We start from the raw sequence: 24,036 nt of genomic DNA on the forward strand, positions 1-24,036 counted from the left end.
CTGAAGGACTGGGGAAGAGGCAGTCTTTGTGCACCGTCTCTGCCATGCATGGGACCAAGCATCTGACATCTACTATCCCACTGACACCTTTAAAGAGCCTCACAAAGTAAAGAAGATCATCCCCATGTAGGTGAGGAAACTGAGCCTCAGAAGTTATTTGCCCAGGTTCACACGGCTATGACGTGGTGAGGATGAGGCTATGGTGCCTGGGGGTTCAGGATGCCCTTAATTTTAAAGGCCAAATCTGCTCTTCAGAATCACTCCTGAGAACCCGTTGGGGCTGGAGGTCCAGCCTGGGTCAACTTAGTGCTCCTAGCATTGGGCCTGACCATGGAAAGCAATCAATATGTTTTTGAAGAATGAATGAGTGAATGATGAATGAATGATGGAGCTGCATCTTTGTTTATGAAAATGTTTGATGAGTCCTTGGCCATGAAGTTCACACAAGTGAGATGGATGGACACTCAGTTTTTGAGGTCTTATCAGTAAAAGGTGAGGATCACCTTTTCTATTTCTTTGATGTTCTATATGTGCTGCATTAATACCCTATTAATAATAGTGCTCCTGCGATCTGAACTCTATCAGTAACAGCCAAAGTCTCCAAACGATAATACCACAATGGTTCAAACCCAGTGGAGGTGTTGAGCATTTGTTCAACTATTAGAGGAATAATTAAGGCTTTTTCTTCCATTAAATGAGCCATCTTTACTGCTTCACAGAATTGGAAGATTACAGGAGCATTTCTAACTGTCTTAGGGACTTACTGCCACTCCTTTCTTGAAAGCAATTTAAAATCTATTTAAACACACATTTTATACAAACAAAAGTTTATTTGCTATATATAGAAAAATGCCACCAGAGGAATAATTTGGCAGCTTTGTTGATTACCCATTGTAATGAGCCTTATTACATAATTAAAAGAATTTTTTTCCTAACTGCAGTTCACTATGAATTAACATTTTACACATCCTGCAGCAGACACTTTGGGTTGAATCAGAGACATAATTATGTCATTTCTATGCAAAGAGCAGCTTATGAATTATTAATTAATATTAAACCTGTGGACTAAAGTTTAATTCACAAGTAAACATATTACAGATCACTACATATTGCTCTCTAGAAACTTTGCTTTGCTATTTCTGTGGTCCCTTGCTGAATATCAGAGACTAAAGAAAGTCAGAAGCTGGTCACACAGATTCCAAGGAATAAAAGTAATGCATTTCAAACTTTGAATTTTAAACTACGGTTAAGCTTTTTTGCCTTCCAGTTGCTTTTAAAGTTGAGAAGCTCATATAGGGTGTAAGCAGGCTACAGAAAGCAAGTCGCTCACTTCCTTTGTATTTTCCTAAACCCCAGCCATGGAGAGCTGTTCTCTTATAATACACAAACCAATCAGCTGCCTGAGGCCACACAGCCTGGCGTGCTCTGGGGAACGAGGGTCTCTACAGTGCCTGGGCAGCCCCTCCCAGGGAAATCACTGGGGCCCTAGCCAGGCCTCAGTGGGGAGGGGTAAGCTCGTAGGTGCTCCTGATGCGAAGTTGTGTTGGTGCCTGGTCCTGGCTGTCAATGCTCCTACCTGGCACTGGTGACACCCATGCAGGCTCACCTCACAGCAATTCTGAGTAGCAGCAGGCTGTGAAGGAAACCCATTTCCAAAGGCTTTATGAATATATTTTGCTTTGATTATAGTGGTGAAGGACAGAGTTAGCATAGGAGAGTTGGGTTGTGGGCATATGCACCTGTTCAATGTATTCATTCAATGAATTCTTTTGGAAAGTTAATAATAGGAACAAGCAATCAGTGTATTGGAGGCAGAAAGCAAATGAGCTTAGCTGGAGGACAGGAGCCACGTCAGGGGTGGAACATGCCCAAGAAGCTTATAAAGCTGATGGAGTAAACAGAACGGATCTCTGGTCAAAGTCCCACCATGGAAACCAGAGTTCAAATGATGGACAAGAGGAAAGTTCTGTCTGATCGAGTCAGCAGCTGCATGCAGAAAGGTAATAGAGATCAGAGGAATCAGGACAACAGGGAAGGAAATTATAAAAAAAAATAGAGATAAACTAACGAGTCCTGGATTAAGAGAGAAACCAAAGCCAGAAAATGGAAAATATTAATAGCAAAGAAAATGAGTAGGACATGGTGATTGATCTGATGTTGGAGGTAAAGAGTGAATGTCTGAGCCTGGGAACCTCGCACCACTAATGGAAGGAGAACTTGGGAGAGAGAGTGGTGGAGTAGTTCTTGGCTTATTAAGTTTTTATATCCAAGTAGAGATATCCCATGGATAACTGGAGATATGAAACTCAAGAGAGAATGAGAAGTTAGGGCTGGAACTTCTGGGAGGCCTGGGAGAGATCTGCATGAGAGTGACGTTGAGATGTATAGAGTATCTCAAGGATGGGCCTAGGGACAGAGAGGAAAGACCCCCAGGATGAGGCAGGTATGTAGGCACATGAGTGAAATTTTCGTGTCTGTTGAGATATTACTAAGATGATGTTGCCAAAGGAATCCTGACCCCGGGAAACCAGCAAGAAGCCTAAGAAGCAGTTGCACATTCAACTTTTATTGCCTCTTTTACATGTGGACACAAATGTTTTCTTAATTGAATGTCCTCATTTTTCTAAATTCTGTGAGACAGGTTCCAGGGAGATCAGGCACAGGGAGGTGAAGTCATTTGCTTTTAGTCGCACAAGCTAATGGCTGTAGTAGTAATATAACTCGAGACCATATCCATTAAGACAGTGTTCCCCGAGTCTGAGAATCAATAATCTATGGTTTCATTAAGGCAAAAGCATGATGCTTCAAGACAAAAGCATGTCACTGTATTTCCTGGCACCATAAAAGTTATTTTCACGTTGAAATTGTATCCCCATTGTTCAGAGAGTCATACTTTGTATGTGTTACTGAGCCTTTGACTCCTGAAATCTAGCTCCAAGGAACCTTCCTCGCAGCCAGATTTAGCTGTTTTTGTCTCTGGTCAGGCTTCCTTTCATTTCATCTCTGAAATCTAATAAAATTATAAAAGATTCTAAACTGCTCAGCACTTAATCAGCTTAGTCCAAAAAAATTAAATCAAAGCCCTAGGTGTGCACACTTCATTGCTCAGATGAAATCTCACCCTGGGCGACAATCTTATTATTTGGTTACTTATTATTTGGGAGGCTGGAAGGTTGGGAGGGAGTGTGAATTTGAGAAGATATGCCGGGAACCTAACAGGATGTAGGCAGTTTTGTGGCTTTGCTGGTAAACACAGTGTAAAGACCAAGGGTTTTAAATATTATATTAAAAAATATATAGTAGTGGGCCCCAAGAGAGGGGGAAAGCCTCCTGAATACAGGGTAAGTAATTTGTTCTGCCTGCATCCTGATCGACTTCAGCAAGCCCTGAACTAATAAATGTAGGCTCATTATGTTCCCTTCCTCAGAGAGACAGTTGGAAGAACAGCTCTTGTGATGGTTCTGAAAGGTCAGCTTCACTGAGATCTGTCCTGAGAAGACCTTGGGAACTGCCCACTTCTGCCTAATTCCAAGTGTGGGCTGGAGCAGGTCTCCTTGGGCTGGGCTGGGCTGGGCTGAGCCGATACTGTGAGAGTTCCAGAGTCTTGGGTGCCCTTTTCTCTAGTGCCTGGCCTTCCTTTGCTCACTGTGGGGTGGGAGTAAGCTTTTTCCCGTCAGCCCTGGGACAGGCAAATCACTCTGATTCCTTTTTGCCCAAAATTCAGTTTCTCAATGGAATGTCTACAAATATGGGGTCTATTCATAACCAGATAGGCCTCTTCAGGAAGTTATAAATTCATGAATTCGTTCATTCATTGAACACGTGTTGATACCTTGCTCTGGGCCAGGCACTGGAAACCTAGGGAGGAGACACACAGTCTTCCTGGGCTCTCAGCAGCCTCCCAGCACCGGGAGCTACCGGGACACAGCCATATGTGCTCACACTGCAGTAAACACGGGGATGAGGGTGAGCTTCAGTTCTGAGGCCCACAGGTGCACAGCCCACCCAGTCCTGACTGCTGGGGAATGTTGATGACTGGCATGTTCTTGTTTCCTGGAAGAATTCCCTTGAAATCATTTCTCCACTCACAGCATTTCTTTCATGCCTCAGAATCCTATTGTAAGGCTTTGGCCCTGGAGCTATTTTAAACTTTTAACGGTGACTAAGCACTGCCAAAGTAACAACTGGTATTGTTGGGACAAGTACAAAAGTGCTTTGTCCTTCCTGCAGGGAGAACCGTTTAGCACTGCAGGGAGAGGTGGGAGTGCTCCTGGGTACTATTCCCCGTGCCTCTGGGAATCACAGAAAGTTTTGATTATATCTGCATGCATTCCTGACAATATATAGTTTCTGCAATTTAGCTCCCCACTCCCAGCGCCCTCTTAGCTCCCCGTGCATAACAAAGCTTCTACAGTTCATGAGTCGGTTACCTTTAAGGCTGCTGCCCTGTGCGGGGCACCCTCTAGGGCTGAGTAGTGCACAGCTTGTGCAACTGGATATGACAGCCCTTAATTCAGGCAGCTTCCAGTCACAAAGGAGAGACTTCTGTTTCCTGCCCTAACGTGGGTCAGGACTGACTATACGTATTGCAGAAATGCGAATGCATTCCAGTCTCCTTCCAATAACATGGAACTTCTTACTATCTTTTCTCTCATCTATCTATGGTTCATATGTGAGGAGTCAGGTCACTTGGATTTGCCTCCATGTCCTATCTCTGGGATTTGGGGCAAATTACTGCACCTTTTTGAGCTTCATCTGTAAAGTGGGAAAATAACGGCTACCATTTTATGAGCTGTCTCCCCATGTCACACGTTTCAAGTGCTTTGCCTGCGTTATCTAATTTAATGTAAAACACCTCAGTAAGGTGTTGTTATAACTTTGTCTGCAGAAGAAGTAACCAAGGCTTAAACCTTGAGATCAAGTCCACCCAAGGTCACCCAGCAACTAAACGCAGGGGCCAAGACTTGAACCTAGATCTGTCTGCTCAGATGCCCATGGATTGGTGTTATTACAGTCCCCATACAAAATGGATTCAAACTCAAGTTAGCCAGTTGTCATTCTGGTTCATCATTATTTTAAGGCAGGAATGGTTGATGCTCAGATTTGCCTTGAGAGGTCTGGTTCGGTGGACAGATAGCAACATTTCCTCCTGTACTACCTTTGACTTAAATATATTCTGCAGGATTCAAGAGCTCTAATAGAAATTTTACTTTATTTTTACATTACATTTTGTGTTCATGCTAATAAATATTTAGTTTTCCTCTGTCCTTCAAATGAGATTTGAACCTACTTGGTATTTTTTCGCTCCTGCTTGGCATAGTCAACCATGAATGTCATGAACTTGATATGCTACACCTTTGTCTGAGCTATTAATATATTCTAGCAACAGCAATTACTGAATCTTCTGGCTAACACTTTGATTGTGTTCATCCAATTGGACAGAACACCAGTTGTAGCAACTTGGGGTTTCTAAATGAGAGATTAAAATAATCTAATCAGTTGTCTGGGCTGCTTTCCCATGAAGAACAGGTGTTCTAAAGTAATTGAGTCCCTGATGTTGTCCCTGGAATAAAAGAGAAGATGAGTGAGCTTGGGTCTCCCTACAGAAGCCCCAAGAGCCTTGTACAGAAGGCTGAACACCCAGAGGCTGAACTTGGTCTTCAGGGGTCCCCTTCCCCAGGCTAAGGCCAGCACACTGTTGACTGAGTCAGGTTGGGTTTTGTTTCTCATATTCACCTCTTTTTACCTAATTTTGGAGTAACTTTTTCTGATTATAAAAGTAACACATATTTGTCATGCAAACTTTTGAAAAATAAAAGCACAAAGAGAAGCATTAAGAGACTCATAATGCCAACCCTTAAAGATAGCTAACTTTTTGGTGTATTTCTGTGTGTGTGTGCAGTATACAGTTATGAAATAATATATACAGTTATGAAATGTAATAGAATATGCAGTTATATAAAATGGCATTTATATATAGTATAGACAGTATGTAATATATAGTATAGTAATAGCATATACAGGTATATAATATAATCAGAAATATAATAGTTATAAAATAGTAAAATATATATATATTTATACATACAGTTTCATAACTTCTCTTCCCTCCCCTAACATGGATCAGGATTGATTATAAATATTACTTGCCCATTGCTGCCATAACAAATTACTTAGTGACTTACAACCACACACATTTATTATCCTACAAGAAATCAGGAGGTGTAAGTCTCACAAGGTGTCAGCAGGTCTTCTTTTTGGAGACTTTAAAGGCGACTCCTTTCTTGCTCATTCAGGTCCTTGGTAGGATTCCATTCTATGGTCTAGAACAGGGTTCTCATCTCTTGCTGGCTGTGCACTGAGGGTCATTCCCAGCTTCTAGGGCTTCCCATATTCTTGGCTCACGGCTGCTTCCCCCAAGCCAGCTACAGTCACTCAAGTTCTTCACACAGTGCATCTCTCTGACTGTAGTTGGGAATATCGCTCCATTTCAAGGACTTGTGTGATTAGATTGGGCCCCTCTAGATAATCCAGGATATGCTTCCTGTGTTAGGATCCATAATCTGCAAAGTCCCTTTTTCCACATAAGGCAACATAGTCATGGATTCCAGAACTAGTATGTGTAAGTCTTTGGGGGCCATTATTCTGGCTATCAAAATAACCTTGGGGACATTATTGAAGTGTTCTCAAACTTCAGTGTGCGTTAGATTCACCTGCGGAGCTGTAGGTGCGAGGTGGGACCCAGGGATCAGTTCTGCAAGGTCCTCCTAGGACTCTGGGACAGGTGGTCCATGAGCCACGCTTAAAACTTGGTCATGGCATCAACCATCCTTGTAGCATATCTATTTTAGTGAACGTATAGCACAATGTATCATTTTCTCTGTTATAAGTAAGTCTTTCATAATCCTGTCGGTAATGATATCTTTGTACCATCCATGAAGATTTCCTTATCACACCTTCCTTTAAATGCAAAAAAACCCTTTCACACTGATGAGCAATTCTACGCTTGGGTGCGCAGTGTTTTGTTTGTGTAGTGGAGGTGTTTGTTTTTGTTCATTTGCTGGAGTGTTAAGGAGCACTTGGGCCTCTATTCTTCCAAACCTTAGGAAGAGGCTGACAGCCTTATTGATCACCTGCCTGTGGCTGGGACTCGCCTCGCTCTGCTCCTGCAGCTTCTGACCATTGCCTCTTATCGCTGGAAAGGGCACTGATTGCGGGGGTGGCAGAGAATGCGTGCAGCCAAGTTCATAGCTCACCCAAACCTCCCGGGTTCAGCGTTTCCACATGAACTGGAAACTTCTCACGTTTGAGTTTATTTATCCTTAAAATAAAAATGCTCTGTTTATAAGAAAAGGGGATTAGAAAAGTCCTTACAATGGCTTCCAAAGGTATGACGAGTTGGTGGCACACAACATTTAATGACTTAGGTAGAAGGAATCCTGGCACGAACATCTTCCTTAAATGACTTAGTTTTAAAACTGGAAGAGTATTTGGCAAAAAAAGGGTTTGCATTTTCTGACGTGGGGTTTGGGAAATAATTGTAAGCTATTCAAGGAATATAATCTGATGATCAAACATGTTCAGGAACCTCAAAGACTGAGGGACACCATCACTTGGCTTTCTTAAGAAATCATTTACACATCTTTAAAAAAGATCTTAGTATTTATATCTCAAAGATTTGTTGTTTCTTTGATTTCTTTTAATCATAGAAAAAGCTTGGTTGTATTGAAATCTTGGAAATTTTAAATGTGTGAGGTTTTCTTTTCCTAAGTCAAAGTCTTGGTAATGAAATATCTGTGTGCTTCTTTCATTCTGCTACAGATTGCGATTTTATTTTCTAAGACAGGAATTAATAGCATTAAATAAAACATAGCCCAGACAATTTATATTTCATGAAGCAATGAATCTGTTTATAGCGACAGTAGTTGGCTACTGTGAAATGAGTGGCTGGAAACATGCCCAGAGGGAAGGACACGACAGAAGATGACAGACAAGTCCACATTCTGAGGGGTTATTGAAAACAGGGTCCTAGAAACTCATAGTTTAGTGTATAAAGAAAGCTATTGTTTTCTTCTTTCTCTTGTCTGCTGTAAATAAATTGTTCCAGGGCCACATTTGCCCAAAGACAGGAAGGTTCTAAGTGTATGTATTTGCATGTGTGGGTTGTAGTGAAATAAACAAGAGGAGTCTGATGGGGGAAAACTTTTTCTGCCAGATGAGCTTCTGGTATCTTTTGGGCACTTGTATTTTGTTTTAACTGAGATACCGTTGATGTATAACATTGTATGAATTTAAGGGCATGCAGCACGTTAATTCAATACATTTACATATCACAATATGATTACCACCGTAGAGTTAGCTAACACCTCTAGCACATCATGTAACTATCATTTCTTTTTTGTGGTGAGAACATTTTAGATCTAGTCTCTTAGCATCTTTGAAGTTTATAATACTGTATTGTTGGCAATAATCACCATGCTGTGCATCAGCTCTCCAGAACTTATTCATTTTTCAGTTGCAAGTTTGTACCATTTGACCAACATCTCCTCGATTCCCCCACTTCCCAATTCCTGTAACCACCATTCTACTCCCTGTTGCTGCAAGTTCTGCTTTTTAATTTGGTTAAAATATGTCTTTATTGATTTCAGAGAGAGGAAGGGAGAGATAGAAACATCAATGATGAGAGAGTCATTGATTGACTGCTGCCTCCTGCACGCCCCCGACTGGGGACCGAGCCCGCAACCTGAGCATGTCCCCTGACTGGGCATTGAACCTCAATCTCCTGGATCATAGGTTGATGCTCAACAGCTGAGCCACACTGGCCAGGCCAGGTTTGGCTTTTTTAGATTGCACATATAAGTGAGATCATACAATATTTATCTTTGTCTGTCTAATACCTCACTTAGCTTAATGCTCTCAAGGTTCATCCATATTGTCACAAATAGCAGCACTTCATTCTTTCTCATGGCTGAATAATACAGGGTATCCTAAAAATACATATACACACTTTAACAGCTGATAGCTCAGTTTTGAAAATGAAATGTATTTTAATAAAAACTGCCTTCATAATTATTCAAAGTATGTGTATACATGTTTTGGGACACCCTATATATAATATATATGTGTATATATATATGTATATCCTATCTTCTTTATCCATTCATTCTTTGATGTACACTTAGGTCATTTTCATATGAGCACTTTAAAATGTATTTAAAACAAGTTCTGGAATTTAATACTAAACACATTAACCTTAATTCTGCCCTTCAAAGGCACTAAATGGAAGAGTAGAAGTTCTGGAAATTGGGGAAGATGCGGAAAGAAGAAGAAATTCTAGAAAAGTCCAAGTAAATTAGAACAATGACTCATTTAAAATGTAAATGTAAAATGTAGTCCCCTTTAAAACAAGTCCAAGTTGTTGGAGAATATATGGAGCCACAGGAACTCTTATTTCTGGCGAAACAGTTTAACAGTATGTAATTAAACGTATGCTTGTCATATGACCCGGCAACACCACTCCTAGGTATTTACCGAAGAGAAATGAAAATGTGTCAAAAGACTTGCACATGAACATTTAGAGCAGCTTTAGCCATAATAATAAAAAATTGGAAACAACCCAACATGTTCATCAATATAGATTTTTAAAAAAATGTGTTATATGCATACAATGGAATATCATTTAGCAATAGAAAGAAATGTACTACTGATGTACACAACCAAATGAATGAATATAAAAAACATTATGTTGATCAAAGATGTCAGACCTAAGATTACTTACGGTATGTTTCCATTTAAATAAAACTAGAAAAGGCATCTAGTCTTCAATGGATGTGATAATGGTTGTCTGGGGCTGGAGGTAGAGGTAGGATTGACTGGGAAGGGGCGCAAGGGAGCCTATTTAAGAACATGCTACATCTTGATTCAGGTGGTAGTACGTGAGTTACACGATAGACATTTACCAAGATTCACTGAACTGATAGAGGGTGTCTATTTTATTGCATGTAAATTGTGCCTCAGTAAAATTTATTTTTTAAATGTAGTCACAGGAATAAATAAAAGGATGATCATGCAGTTCAGAACCACTTCACTACATGCAAATAATCACGGCACGAAATGAAATGCTTCCAAGTGGTTTAAGAAGTGTTAATACAAGACTAATTGCTCTGTCATCAGTGAGCAAGTTGTTAGACACTTAAAATCCCTGCAAGGGAATTCCCTCCATTTTTTCAGGTGAATCACACACTTGCATGCTTGCGTGAACACACACACACACACACACACACACACACACACACACACACACAATGAGATGCTCAAGGGAGAAAATGAAACTGAGAAACACCTTGCCCTTATTTCTAGATTTCAGTTCAACAGTTTCACTAAGCCAGCATCTATTGCTTCTTCCAGGTACAGTGTGTTCTAAGCTGAAAACAAGGGCAAATAGTCCAGCAAAAGGCCTAGTGATTTTACAAGGACTTAGCACAGTTGTATTAGCTAACAATCATGATAGCAATAACTACAGTTCTTTGAGTATTTACCCTGTGATGCCATGATTGAGGTTGATCTCATTTAATCTTCACAACAGCTTTACAGCATCGGTGCTGTTAGCTGTCTTTTTAATAGAAGACACAACAGAGGCTCACAGATGTTCAGGAACCTACCGAAGATGGCAGAGTTGAAGTCTGCTCATAACCACTATATTGTAGCCCAACACTAGAATGAAGGGTGCTTATTTGACGGTTCAAAAAATATTACAGTTTGTCCAACTCGATCAGAGCCTCTCAAATTTCAAGCAGCCGGAGGAGCACAGGTTCCTTCCCAAATAGATAGTATTGTTACCTCTGTCCAGGTTCTCCTGTCTCTGTGGACTGCAGGCTGGGCTCTCTGTGATTCCTTACACTGACATTCCCCCACCAGGGCAGCCCGCGGAACTGAATAATGTTCTTGGATTTGTGTCTCTCATCTTGTCACTGATTAGTCCTAACTCTTCCTGGCAAGGCTCCTGCCAGGCTATTTCAGGAAACAAAAATTCATTACACACATCCTTATTGATTTTCTCTCTCCTTTGCTTATTACTAAAATGCTTTTCCCTCTGTCTCCTGAAGAAACGGCATTGCAATTACTGGAAGCCAGCTCCCCCTGCAGCCTGCCCCCAGGACCGGGGGAGCCTGGCTGATGCTCCGGGGAGGTGGGGGCGGAGGGGCCAGAGTACAAGTCCCCACTCTGTCCACCAGCTGTCTGCTGGTCGACTGCCTCATTCTAAAGCGGATCCTGGGTGTGTGACTTAGTTGCATTTGGTTAGATGAACACCACACCTGTTTCCAGTGATTCTCTGAGTTCACTGATTTCTTCAAGCTCCTTTCTCAGTAGCTGTGGATGTAAGTGCTGCAGTGAATATCCCAAGAAAACCACCCCGCTTTAGTTGTGAGCTCAGAAATAACACTTACCTGCAGGATCAAAAGAAGAAGAAACACTAATTTTTATTGAATGAATTCAAATAATATTGAAAAAATTCTTATTGAGTCCCTACTACATGATAGGTTCTGGGGACACATGTGAGCAAGACAGCTATGGTGTCTGCTCTTACGGATTTTATAGTCTGGTGAGGGATAAAAACAACAATAACAATAGTAATAAAGAAGTCAAAACACAAAATAATAAAATAATAACAAGTTGCAGTAAGTGCATGGTCAGAACATTAGGTAGCTGAGATAGGAAAACATACATATTGTTTTAGCCACTTTCACAAGCAATATCACTAATGTGCCAAAACACCCATGAAGTAGGTATTCTCCCTGATCTTACACATGCAAAAATCCCCAGGCAGGGATTCTGTATGTGTTTTGTTTGCTCCTGAATTCTCAGCACCTTGGCATAGTGCTTGGTATATGCTCATATGAAAAGAAAAAGAAAAAAAAAAACAGGATGCAACCTGAGGCCCTGGGCTCACCCAAGATCCTGTGGCTAATTAGTGGAACAGCAGCTCTTGAACCGAAGTCTCTGGTGGCCCCTAACAGGGCTCCTTCTAGTATGCCAGAATGAGTGGGGTTGCCTTTGACAAGGTGTTAAAAATCCAGCTAATGCCTTTCAGCTTCTAAAGTCCTGTTTTTAATTAAAAAATAACAGTGTAAGACTGTGGCATGAAAGGGGATACCCACTGAAAGTGGTGTTACCCTGGACTGCTTGGAATTCACTCCTGCCTAACAGCACTCCCAAGAAACCCTGAAGACATCCTTGAAGTGGGCCGTGCTGTGCTCATGTCAGGCAGCCAAAAGAAACAAGAGGGAAAGAGAAAGCTCTGTCCACAGCCCTTGTCCTGTCTGCACCCCTGGACAACGGTTCTCAGTGTTCCTGTGGAGGCCAAAAACAGAGGTGACTGGGCAGAGCTGATCCAGGGTCTGCCTGAGCTTCTGACTATTGGAGTTACTGCCTTGAGTCCCTCTTGACCCAATGGACTATTGAGAGGCTGTGGTGAAGGGGGAGAAAGTGTCACTGGTAAAAGTATGATCTCTGGTCCCTCATCTGTTTATCATCCTGGTGATCAGGTTGGTTCTTTCCCTGGGGTTTGGTGAAGATGGGCATGAATAGATGAGTTGGGAAGGGCTGAAAGTAAATTGATTTCCTCGCTCAATGAGATTTCTTCCCTCTTCCAACTTTGATCTGGCTTTGTGTGAATTTGTCACCAGCTTCCTAATGAGGTAAACTGGAGCAGAGTTGTTACTGGGAGGGTGGTTTGCTTGATGCTAATTTGGGTCATGAAGCTTATACCTGATTCAGTCCGACACGGATGCTGAATATAAGCCTGGAGATAAACAGCAAGACCAAGAAGAACATTAGCTGCCAGGGCATTTGAATGTGATCAGGCCATGCAGTTGACCTTCAACCCCATGTTCATGTTCTTTGTCCTGCTAATGTCCCTGCCTCGTATCCTACATGGCCACAATAATGTTGAGAATGGGAAAGGCTGAGTTAGCTAACTCCTAATTATCTAACGTATAGGTAAAGATTAAGTTATGTTGTAACAGAAAGGAGTGGAGTAGATTAAGTTCACAGTGGCTTGAATTCTTTCACTTAAAAAATTCTGGAAGAAAGTAGTCCAGGTTTCATACGGCAGCTCCATGAAGTAATGAGAGAGCCAGGCACCTTTCTCTTCAGCACAGTTTTCATCACCAAGGTCTTCTTAGAAGAAGAAAGCTGCTGAAGCTCTAGCCACCATGCCTACATCCCAGGACGCAGGAAGGAGGAAAGAGTGGAAGGACAAAGGGCTCTTTCCCCAGCAGGGTCAGATATCTTCAGACCTCTTTAAACAATCTTCTTGAAAGTTCCATACAATATAGAACTTAGTCACATAGCTACAGCAAACTGCAAGGAAGGCTGGGAAATGCCCTTCAGTTTTGTGCCTTGTTGGGCCAAATAAATTCAAGGTTCTGTTACAAGGCAAAAAAGGAGAGTGGCTACTGGGAGACAAGTAACAGTTTCTGCCACATTCCATTTGGATTCCTTGGGGCTCTTTCTTTTTCTGTCTTCCTGATAGGACTTTTCATGGAGAAGAGGAAATAGGAAGAACTGAAAGTCAACAATCTGTTTTATTACTTGCTATCAGATCTGACTGGAAAAAAAAAAAAACCTGCTGGAAAAGAGATCAGAATCCCTGTCTCTATCTGCATTAGAGTGCAGACATTTCTGTTATGTACATTCAATCCCATCCACAGGTGTGGAGGGGGTAGGTGCTAAGTTTGGCTGTGGACATCTAGGGGAGAGGTTTAGTGGCAGGTAGACACACAGGTCTAGAGCTGGAGGGAGAGGTAAGGGCTGAATACACAGATCTGGGAGGTCCCCAGGGTCAGATGGGGGTGGGAGCCCTAGCAGGCGGCCCCAACATATGTTCCTCTTGATTGTTTACTTCCTATTTTTACTGGCCATTCATCCCCATTGGAGAGTTTCTATGACAACCCTAGGGGAAATGTCTATAACGTGTTTGAACTCCCCAGAAGTCAGGCATTTGGCCAGCACAGAGAGTTGATATGAACTTCTAGCCAAACTTCAAGAGCTTCTCAGAGAGCACATGTTATTTTCCCTGAAATACCCGTTTCTTCCATGAGTAATTTCGTCTCTAATCCCCTTGCTTCACACATCAACAGATTGACTTGATGTTCAGTGTCCTAAAAAACAAGAACAATTTTGACTTTCAAGTAAAATGAGCTAATAAGAACGATAGGTTTTATTTTGGTAAAAACTAAGGTTCCAGCATGTATATCTTGATAAATTACGAATGCTTTTCTCAGCAGTCCTGCCCTGTGATCCCTGAATGAAGGGAGGTCACTGAGGGCAGAGCAGCTTTTTAAGTAAACTGCAGTGTCTCACAAGCGCTCCAGCAGCCTCCTCCCTGCCCCCACTCCTGTGCACCCATCTTTCTTCCTACACTAAAGCTCCAATTTGTAATTTGTCTGCTTCAACAGCTGTTTTTCCTACTGGACTGTAAACTCTTGGAAAAGAAGAATGGATCTTAGTTAAATTTGATATCCTCAGTATCAAATCCTGGATTTGATATCCAGGACAGTGCCCAGCACTTACTTGGTCCTCATTAAATATTTGTTGAATGGATGGATGGGATGGATGAATAAATAAAAAACCCCTCCAAATCAAATTGTTGTGGTAGGAATTGAAAACACTTCTGTTAACTGGCGGAGATTGGCTGGCAAGTTTTCACATATGGACTATGTTGACATGATATAATGCCTTATTGTTTTGACATCTGGCACACTCATGTTGTGCAGAATGCCAGGTATGGGTCATTAAACTTGGCCACAAAAAAGAGAATGAGGGAGAGCACGAGTGAGAGAGGAAGAGGAGGAGGTGGGGGAGGAGAAGCCTGTGGTTTCCTAAATTCTATGCTTGTGGAAAGACAGGGATGTTCTTCATCAGTTGTTCTATCTTACAGTTCATAGTGTCACCAAAAAGGAAACACCTTAAGGAATGAAACTAATAACACAGTGGTTTGGGGAGGAAAAACTAAATAAAATGCGTGTTTCTCTTGGAGGAAAATGAGAACCCGTTTGTTAATGGTAAGCAATGTGATCTTTAAGGGGATAAGAGGCAACGGGTTGCTAAGCTTGGCTCTGGCTTTATGGCCCTTGGCCAACCTCTGTCCCATTTCTTGTGTTCACCTCTAGTATAAAACTCTCCTCTTCTCCTTTGATCTTTGTTAAAGAATCCTTTCCTAGCCAACCAGTGTTGTTAGCACCGAGCCTTGCTTTCTTCAGATATAATCTTGACCATCTGTGTTCTGTCTTAGAATTCTCTCCAGAATTCTTTCATGACCTTCTCTTTGGTGATGATTTTCTTTAGGCCATTCTTATAGGTTCTTGCTTCAGATATCAACGACATCCTCTTCACCTCATGTCTTACTCTGCAATGGGAGTCATGTCTTGTAAGGACCAGGGATGGAGGGTGTAAGAAAGGCTGTCACGGCCTTTATTATCCAGTCACCTCGAGTGGTGGACCTTAGCCATGGTTTCACATTAGAATCATCTGGGGAGCATTTAAAATTCTTGAAGCCTAGACTCTACGCCAGAACAATTAAATCAGAACCTTTGGGGGTGGAACCCAGGTATCAGTATTTTAAAAATCTCCCCAGGGATTCTAATGTGCTGTCAGCCTCAAGAAGGATTTTCATACATGGCTCCAAGCATCCATGAGCCCTCTGAGATTGTGTGCAAAATTCTGTGCATTTTTTTTCTGGGAGAATGTGTAGCTTTTACCACATTTTCAAAGGCACTCAGGATCTACAAACCTGGTAGCTGAAGATTATAACAAAAGTTCTAGATAAAGATGGTCTATTCTTTTGGCTAACTTGGAGAAAGGCCTTGGGGGAGAAGGTTCAAATGGATTCCTACAAGTATTTCAAAGGTGCAATTTTAGGTACCAGACTCCTTGCACTTCTTATGTTTTCTCATCTGTAATGTAAAATCACTTGAGGTACATTTTTCTAGGCAAGGTGTGTAAGCCTGATTCTTGACTCTACAGCTTTAGAACTGAAAAAGACAAGCTGATGGGAACAAAGGGATGAACATGGCCCAGAGGGAATGCCTGTTAGGAGCAGCAGCTGTTGAGATGACTGGTTTTGTACATGTGGGAATCAAGGTCTGAGATCTCTGCCAGCTCTGAGGCCCAGATGGCCTGCTGATCAGAGACCAAGGTACCCACCTCGCCTAGGTGTCTGTTGTTGTAACTACAATATATACAAGCAAATATATGTACTTCGAGCCTTGCCTTGATTCATGTTGACAGAGTTACTTGGTAAAGCAGGTGGGTAAGGATGATTCTCCCAGCAGGAAAAGTCTGCTTCTGCTGCTTCATGACCAGCTATCCTGTGATAATGAGCTTTACCCTGTGCCACTGCTAAAGCTGCTGTCCCCTTCAGAAGCTGCCACATTAGAGAGGTTAATGCATTCACAGTAAGCTCTGGAGGGGTAGGGGGTGGTATCCCATGTGTGTGTGTGTGTGTGTGTGTGTGTGTTTACATTCCGAGTCTGGCAGATACTTATTAAAAGGTGATGGCACCCACAAATTAACCTAATTAATTTTGTCTTCTCCAAAGACTACAGATTTATTGTCAATAGTTTGAGCTTCATCTGGACTCTAGTTTCCTCCTTTGCAAAAGGAAGATGTTGCACAAATACAATCATGTCACACCTGCTGAATATCTCCATTAGCTCCCTCTCCCTTAGAGCCACAGGATCCTGGGGTTTACATTCAGGCACCATTAATGTTAACAAGGAAGGTCTTAGGTACTCCTCTCTCCCATCAGTGCAGGCCTGCCCTTATCTGTTTTACGTACTGGCTTTTCACAAGATTTCTTTTGATGGAAGGGTGCACTAAAAATTAGGAAGATTTCAAAAAGTAGAGTGTGAAAAATATTGGCCCAGACACAAAGTCTGGTGAAGGGTGGGCTAACACAGGAAATCTATCTCTGTCTGAGTTACTAAAATGGTGACAGATAACTCAGGTTTCCACACTTACCGTTCTTACATGGCTGGGAAATAGTAATCTGATTCCATTGCCATTGCAATGGATGGTAGCCCACGTTGGAAAACTTAGAAATAATCCTCCCTGGCTGCCCTTTCTCTGATAACTACTTTGCTCCATACATGCAAGGTTTCAATCAGTGGGAAGTTGGCAGGAAGCTGAAATTTAGAAACCAAATATGCATGTCAAGGTATTGTTTACCACATAAGAGTGATTCATTTTATCATTGAAATTTTAAAACCTCCATATGGTTCCCAAGAATATGTCTGATTTAGAAAAGGCCAGAAGATAACTGAAGAGAGAAAAACAACTGTGGAAAAGTTAGAACTATTTAACTGAGTTCTTTCCAGAATTTAGCCTTTGCTTTGATGGGCATAGATTGATTAATCTAGGTATCTGCTTAGTTGATTTGCTTTATGGCATTTTTGTTAAAATATTTTTCAGTTCCACTTTCAACCCCACTGAATAACTGGCATGTTGAAAAAATATTTGCAAACTACTGGTTTGAAGAGATGCCCAATTATTAGTCTGCCCAAGGTGCTCATATGTCTAGGCCTGGCTCTGCCTAGGAAATAAGAACTTGCTCCTTAGTCTTATTCATCAGGTTCTTCACAATTGGGCTTCAAATTCCATTTCAATCCTTTCCCACCATCATTTACCCCACAGATAGCTATGGATTACTACCTGTTCCCTGGGCCCATCATATGCACCCACTACTTCCCGACTTTCCCGTATTCCATTCACTTTATCAGGAATACCCTTTCTGCCTCTTATATATCTGGGAAACTCCAAACCATTCTTCAAAACATAGCTCTAACATCACCTCCTCTGTGAAGCCTTCCATAGCACTCTCAGTCATTCACCCCTTCTTACATCCCTTATCACACTAAAACATACTTTTAAAGTGATTTTATTTTTTACTGAACCATGAACTCCTTGAGGCGAGTGGCTGTTTTATATATCCTTATAACCCCAGTGTATATCATAATGCAGCCCAACATTTCAGAGATTTTTAAGACCATCAAGCAGCCTATTTTAAAGGCTGTTATCAGGGAATCAAAATACAGTAAAAGTATCTAGATTGGTCACCATTGCCTGGAGCTAGTTCACTGACATCTGGTGCTACCCAAGCAACTCTGTCACTGTCCTTCAGAATCAGTATATATCCTACGCGGTCAGACACCTTCAGCCATGACACCAATGATAGAGAAACAAGGAAAAAAGTCTGGGATCATCAGCATGTTTAATTTTGGAAAGACCATGGAGGCTCACTGAGATTCAGCTGATCAAGCCAGATGTGGTGATTTCGGTTCCCAAGGAATTGGTTAAAAAGGAAAGAAGTGAATGACATTTCTGGGCTGCTGTTACCACACAGTCCAACTGATACTTTCATTGTCTTCTTTTCTTCATACCTTGTTTCCTCAGGCTTTCTCTTCTTGCTGTTTCTAAGTCTGGCCTTCATGATAATGTGTTTACTCATAATAGGTTTATATATGAGAAAAACATCATTGGCTTTGAAAAGAGCTCTTCTACACTGGAGAAGTTAACTGGATGGGCTACGGAGATGGGGAGAAACTGATATTTCAATTCAGTCACCAGGGTGTTAGATTCTAGGAAATCATGTAGGAATACAAAATGTCAAGCCTTCATTCTCACAAATTTTTTTCAAAGAAGAAAAAATATATCATAGCATAGGTTCTGTAGACTCTCATCCTCTCAATAGTGTTCTGGTGGAATAATTTATACGTCTGGCAGCTGTGACGGGGACCCCAAAGTGCAGTGGCTTAAAGGAGATAGGAGTCTCTGGGCTAATGGTTCAATGTGAGCCGTCCAGGGCTGGCTTGGTGGCTTCTCGGTATCAGGGACCCAGGTTTCTTCAGCCTTGCCACTCTGCCATTCCTAGGGTGGGCCTCTTCTACATGATGAAGTCTGGCTCACAAACACAGTTGGCTGCGGCCAGTGCAGGCAGGAAGGGGCGTGTGGAGCAGCTGCCGCCCCCTCCCCCTTCTCAGTGATGCCAGGCCATTGCACACCACCCATGGTTATTGTGGGTTGGCCAGAACTTAACCATATGTCTAAGTTTTAGTTAAAAGCCAGGGGTTTTAGCCCCGGCTTGGGGGCTCAGTTGGTTGGAGTATTGCCCCGTACACCAAAATGGTTTTGGGTTCAATTCCCAGTCAGGGCACATACCTAGGTCGTGGGTTCAATCCCAGTCTGGGTACATACAGGAGGCAACTGATCCATGTTCCTCTCTCTCTATCTCTCTCTAAAATCAATAAATATATTCTCAAGTGAAGATTAAAAAAACACACAGGGGTTTTATTAGTACAGAAGAAGGGACCAAGAGTCTTAGGGGGCAACTGTCAATTTCTGCCATGTTGTCAATTCATGAGTTTTCCTCAAGTTTGGCTTTAATTACAATTCCATCTAGTTTGTAAACACCTCCTTTTCTTGTTAAGGGAAGGCTTATATGTTGGTATCTGTGGACACATGTGAGCTCCTTTCTAGCTGCTGAAAGTTTCCTTGATTGATTGACCGATTTCTATTAGTCCCTTAAGAATGACATGATTAGCATATTCATATCCAAGAGCGTAAGAACCCATTGGGATTTTATGCCCAAATATATGAAGAGCAAAACTGACTAAGCAACACTGCCATCGCATTTACAATTTTACTTGAAGAAGGCTGACTCTTTCTTCTCAAGTGCTAAGGGCCCATAGAAGACCCTCATTGAAGGCTTACTGTATGCCTGGCACTGTACTTCTATATATGTTGTCTCCATTAACCATCTCAACAAATCTTTGAGGTATAGAACCTGTTTTACAGATGGGAAAACTGAGGTCGTGGTGGTAAGGTAATATTTCCAAGGTCATGAAGCTACTGAGTGACAGAGCAGACATTCAAAGTCATGTCTGCCTGACTCTGAAGCCTGTATGCTTAGCAGGGGCTCTTAAACAGTAAGCAGTAAACACTTTGAGCATCTGATGGCCATAGATCTCCTCCCCCAGCATTCAGCTGCAGAGAATTTAAAATTTCCACCCATGGACAATCTTGTCACCCCTCTGTCCCCCACCACTCCTGCAAGGTAAAGGAACACATTCTCTGCAAAAGGAGTCCATGCCCTGTAAGAATGCTCCTCTCTGCCTATGGGTAACTTGAGGCCTGGTTTCCCTTTGCCCTTCCTCACTGTGAAAAGAGAAAAACCCTGCCTGTGGATTCCAAAATACTTGTCCACTTGAAGAAAAAGGCTGGGGTGGAGGAGGAAGGCTGTAAGATCTGCCAGCCCTGAGCTTGCACTCAGAATCGCTCACGGGCTGCGATGAGGTCTGCAGAATGCACAGGACAGATGGCCGCAAGAGGATGCAAATGAGAGGACCACTGCTGCTCAGAGGGCTTATAGCCCAGGGCACGAGGAGGGGTTGTGCTAAGTCCGGGGGGACCCAAGGTAGCCATTGGGAAGTCTGGCTTCTGACCTGGAAATGCAAAAACAGACCAGAGGGCAAAGGACACTCAAGTGCCAGCAGCTGTTTTCCTGGAAAGATTGAAAATCTCTTACCCTGGGTCCCAATTAACCCTGCCTGGACTGGACCTGAGGTCTTCTCAGGAGATTCAACCGTCCAACCCTGACTTTCATGAATAAATGGGAGCCTTTGGGAGTATATATTCCTTTTCATTGTGCCTACCATTTATTTCTGTAATAATTTATATTGTGAACGCATCATGACTTATTCAGCCTTGTAGTAATTCCCTTCACCCTCCCTGGCTTTTAAAAAAATTTTGCAAAACCTTTTTGAAATTTTGGGTATTTCAAAGAACCTGCAAAGTTCCAGATGTCTTACCTTACCAATAGGGTGACCCCTTGCTCGGCAGTAATACCCAGTCCTCCTGGTATAAACCATCCCTGACACCAGTCACAGACATACTCTAAGTGATGGCATTGGAGTGAAGAGGCCTGCACTAAAGTCACCCATGCCAATCGAGAGAGGCTGCTGCCCTGCTGTCCCTGGAATATGGGTCACATCTGAGGGGAAAGTCAGGGCGTGGTGGGAAGTGGTGGGGAGGCAGAGTTGGGGGAGGGTTGCCAGGTGGCAGGGAGGCCCCAGCGAGGCTCACGGGAGAGGTTTGAATTGCCGTGGAGGAGAAGCTGTCTCAGAAGACAGCCGAGATGATTTTGAACACTGTTTATCTCTGTCTGCAAGGAATTGGTAATTTACACAGAAAGTTTTATAGATTGTGACTTCTGGGTCCTCAGAGTGAAGAACCCCCTGCTCCTTCTAGTCATACGACATGGTTCAGAACAGAATAATAAAAGGTTAGGGCTTTTAGAGAAATTAATTTTGATTTTTAGAAGAAAGAAGGCTAAGCCAAAGAGAATGTTGTGAAGTATGATTCCCTAAGTGAAAACACTTAAGTTGTTTAGAAGAACTGGATCCAGAAGGGAAAAGAAAGCTTAATAAGGGAGCAGCTCAGGGGAGCTAACATAGGTCTAATTAGCATCTCCAGCAGCAGGGCGTGAGGCTGAACACAAATTGTTAGTTTTTACAGCTTCTTCTTCTTTCTGGCCAGAGATGAGTGGAAGGCGAGCCTTGCTACAGCCATGGAATGACTGGGAGCAAATGTTGAGCTCCAGGAATTACTCAGAGTATTTACCCTGCAATTAGAGTAGTTGCCACTAATTCTCACTTCTTCTCATGCTCCAAATGCCAAGGCTTATCAAAGAACCACTTCCTAGCAATATTTTCTCCATTTTTATTATATATCATAAGCGCTTACTAAATCATTTAAACTTTAAACAATAGGTTAAGTCATAATTGTTGCAGGCTTTTAAAGATATAAATGTCTAGGTAGAATTTGGTAGTTTTCCTACTATCACCTCTTCTAAGTTCACTTTTTAATATGAAATATGTTACATATACAATAAAGAACATATATATGTACAATTTAAATACTTATTTGTTTTAATATATATATGCTTTATTTTAAGGAAGTTTAATTTTTTACAAGAAACAAGAAAAGATAAAAAGCTAAAGAAATTATATATGAGAAATTACATATAAGGAAACTATAGGAATAGCCTCTGTACTTGACTGTTGGCTGGTTCAGAAGCTCACAAGGACCTCAGGTTAAGCATATGAGGTGAATCCTCCCCTCCCTCTTACAGCCTCCAGCAGTATTGTAAGATATTCAGTATCACATGAAACCTCTTATCAACTTTCAGAGCTGTGAACTCCTTTCTGTCAGCTTCCACTATAAAATAATGACCTTTGGTATCCTTTGTTTCTTCATCAGTAAATCTGTGATAGAGATTTCTGGCCACAGAACTCACAGCAGACTTTTTTGGTTGATGTAGGAGCTACTTTTTTTATTGTTGACATTATTACAGGTACCCCCCATTTCCCCTCTTCCCCTTTACCCACCTCCACCCAGCCCCACTTCCTTCCCTCTGGCCATTACCACACCGTTGTCTGTGTCTGTGGGCTATTCATATATATTTTTTGGCTAGTCCCTTCACCTTCTTTCATCCACCCCCCCCAAACCTCTCCCCTCTGACAGCTATAAGTCTGATCATGTATCTATGCCTCTGGTTCTATTTTGTTTGTCAGTTAATTTTGTTCATTAGATTCCACATATTAGTGAGATCATGTGATATTTGTCTTTCTCTGACTGGCTTATTTCACTCAATGTAATACTCTCCAGATGCGTCTGTGATGTTGCAAAGGGCAAGAGATCCTTTCTTTTTTACGGCTGCATAGTATTCCATTGTGTAAATGTACCACAGCTTTTTTATCTACTCTCCTACTGATGGGCACTTGGGCTGTTTCCATATCTTGGCTATTGTAAATAATGGTGCTACAAACACAGGGATGCATATATTCTTTCTGACTGGTGTTTTGAGATTCTTAGGGTATATTCCCAGAAGTGGGATTGCTGGGTCAAAAGACAGTTTCATATTTAATTTTTTGAGGAACCGCCATACTGTTTTCCACAGTGGCTGCCCTAGTCTGCACTCCCACCAACAGTGCATGAAGGTTCGCTTTTCTCCACATCCTTGCCGACACTTGTTATTTGCTGATTTATTGATGGAGCCATTCGGACAGGTGTGAAGTGAGATCTCATTATGGTTTTAATTTGCATCTCTCTGTCTTATATTTACTAACTACTGCCTTGTTGATTTCTTTAATAATATCATTAATTTGACAGTAGATTAAGTGGGATTTCATGTATGCAAGAATGCCATTGAACTCATCAGAAGTTATAAATGGCACTTCTTTAATATTTCTTTGTTCTTGAGGGGGCTTCCTTGTGGTTGCAGATTCTTCAACTTTGACAGGTTCTTCAGGGCCAAGAATTGATACGCTAACCAAGTTTGAGGTTACTATACTTGAGGCAAATGGGGAGGAACGTTTTCTTTGAGATGTTTCACATCTTACAACCTTCAAAGATTCACTGAGTCCTTGAGTGAAATGGTAGTTTGTACTTGATGCTGAATTTCCAATTTCAATTTATTTAGAAATTCATTTACTACCGTGATCTCATTTCTTATTTTATTACATACAGTCTTCAAGGTAGGTTCTTGACCACAGTTCCTTAATGACAAAGGATTTTAAATATTGACAATTGTTTCATTAATATGAGGGCATATTTGTGCCAGATCTGAGGAGGCCATCCTTTCAGCCTCTCGCACAGGTCCGGGAGCAAAGAGCACAATGTAAAGATTTATAATAAAATTACCCTGGATAATCACCCACAATAAAGCATTGCTTGTACATTTGGAGCCCTCTGTATACACCTCCTTAATTGCATCTCTCCTCTCTACCATGAAGAAGTATCCACTTGGCTGAATTTTGAATTCATTACCTTTTGCTTTTATTTAGTTTTTACCTTATTTGTATGCATCCCTTAAACTGTATTATTTAGTTGTTTAATTTTATATAGCTGGAATCTTACTATATATATTCCTCTGAATCCTGTTTGTTTCATTCCATGCTATATTCCAAGATAATGTGA

At 41.7% G+C, this 24,036-nt stretch overlaps 1 pseudogene across 1 annotated transcript; it reads right to left on the reverse strand.

The window, feature by feature from the left end:
• Nucleotides 1-22,183: 22,183 nt before the first annotated feature.
• Nucleotides 22,184-23,695, reverse strand: LOC308555512 (SKA complex subunit 1-like; annotated as a pseudogene). The gene is made up of 2 exons: nucleotides 23,172-23,695; nucleotides 22,184-22,381 (listed from the first exon to the last, which is right to left on the reverse strand). The product of its transcript is annotated as an SKA complex subunit 1-like (transcript).
• Nucleotides 23,696-24,036: the final 341 nt, after the last annotated feature.

Source organism: Miniopterus schreibersii (genome assembly GCF_964146895.1).
Source record: "Miniopterus schreibersii genome assembly, chromosome: 1".
Classification (NCBI taxonomy): domain Eukaryota; kingdom Metazoa; phylum Chordata; class Mammalia; order Chiroptera; family Miniopteridae; genus Miniopterus; species Miniopterus schreibersii.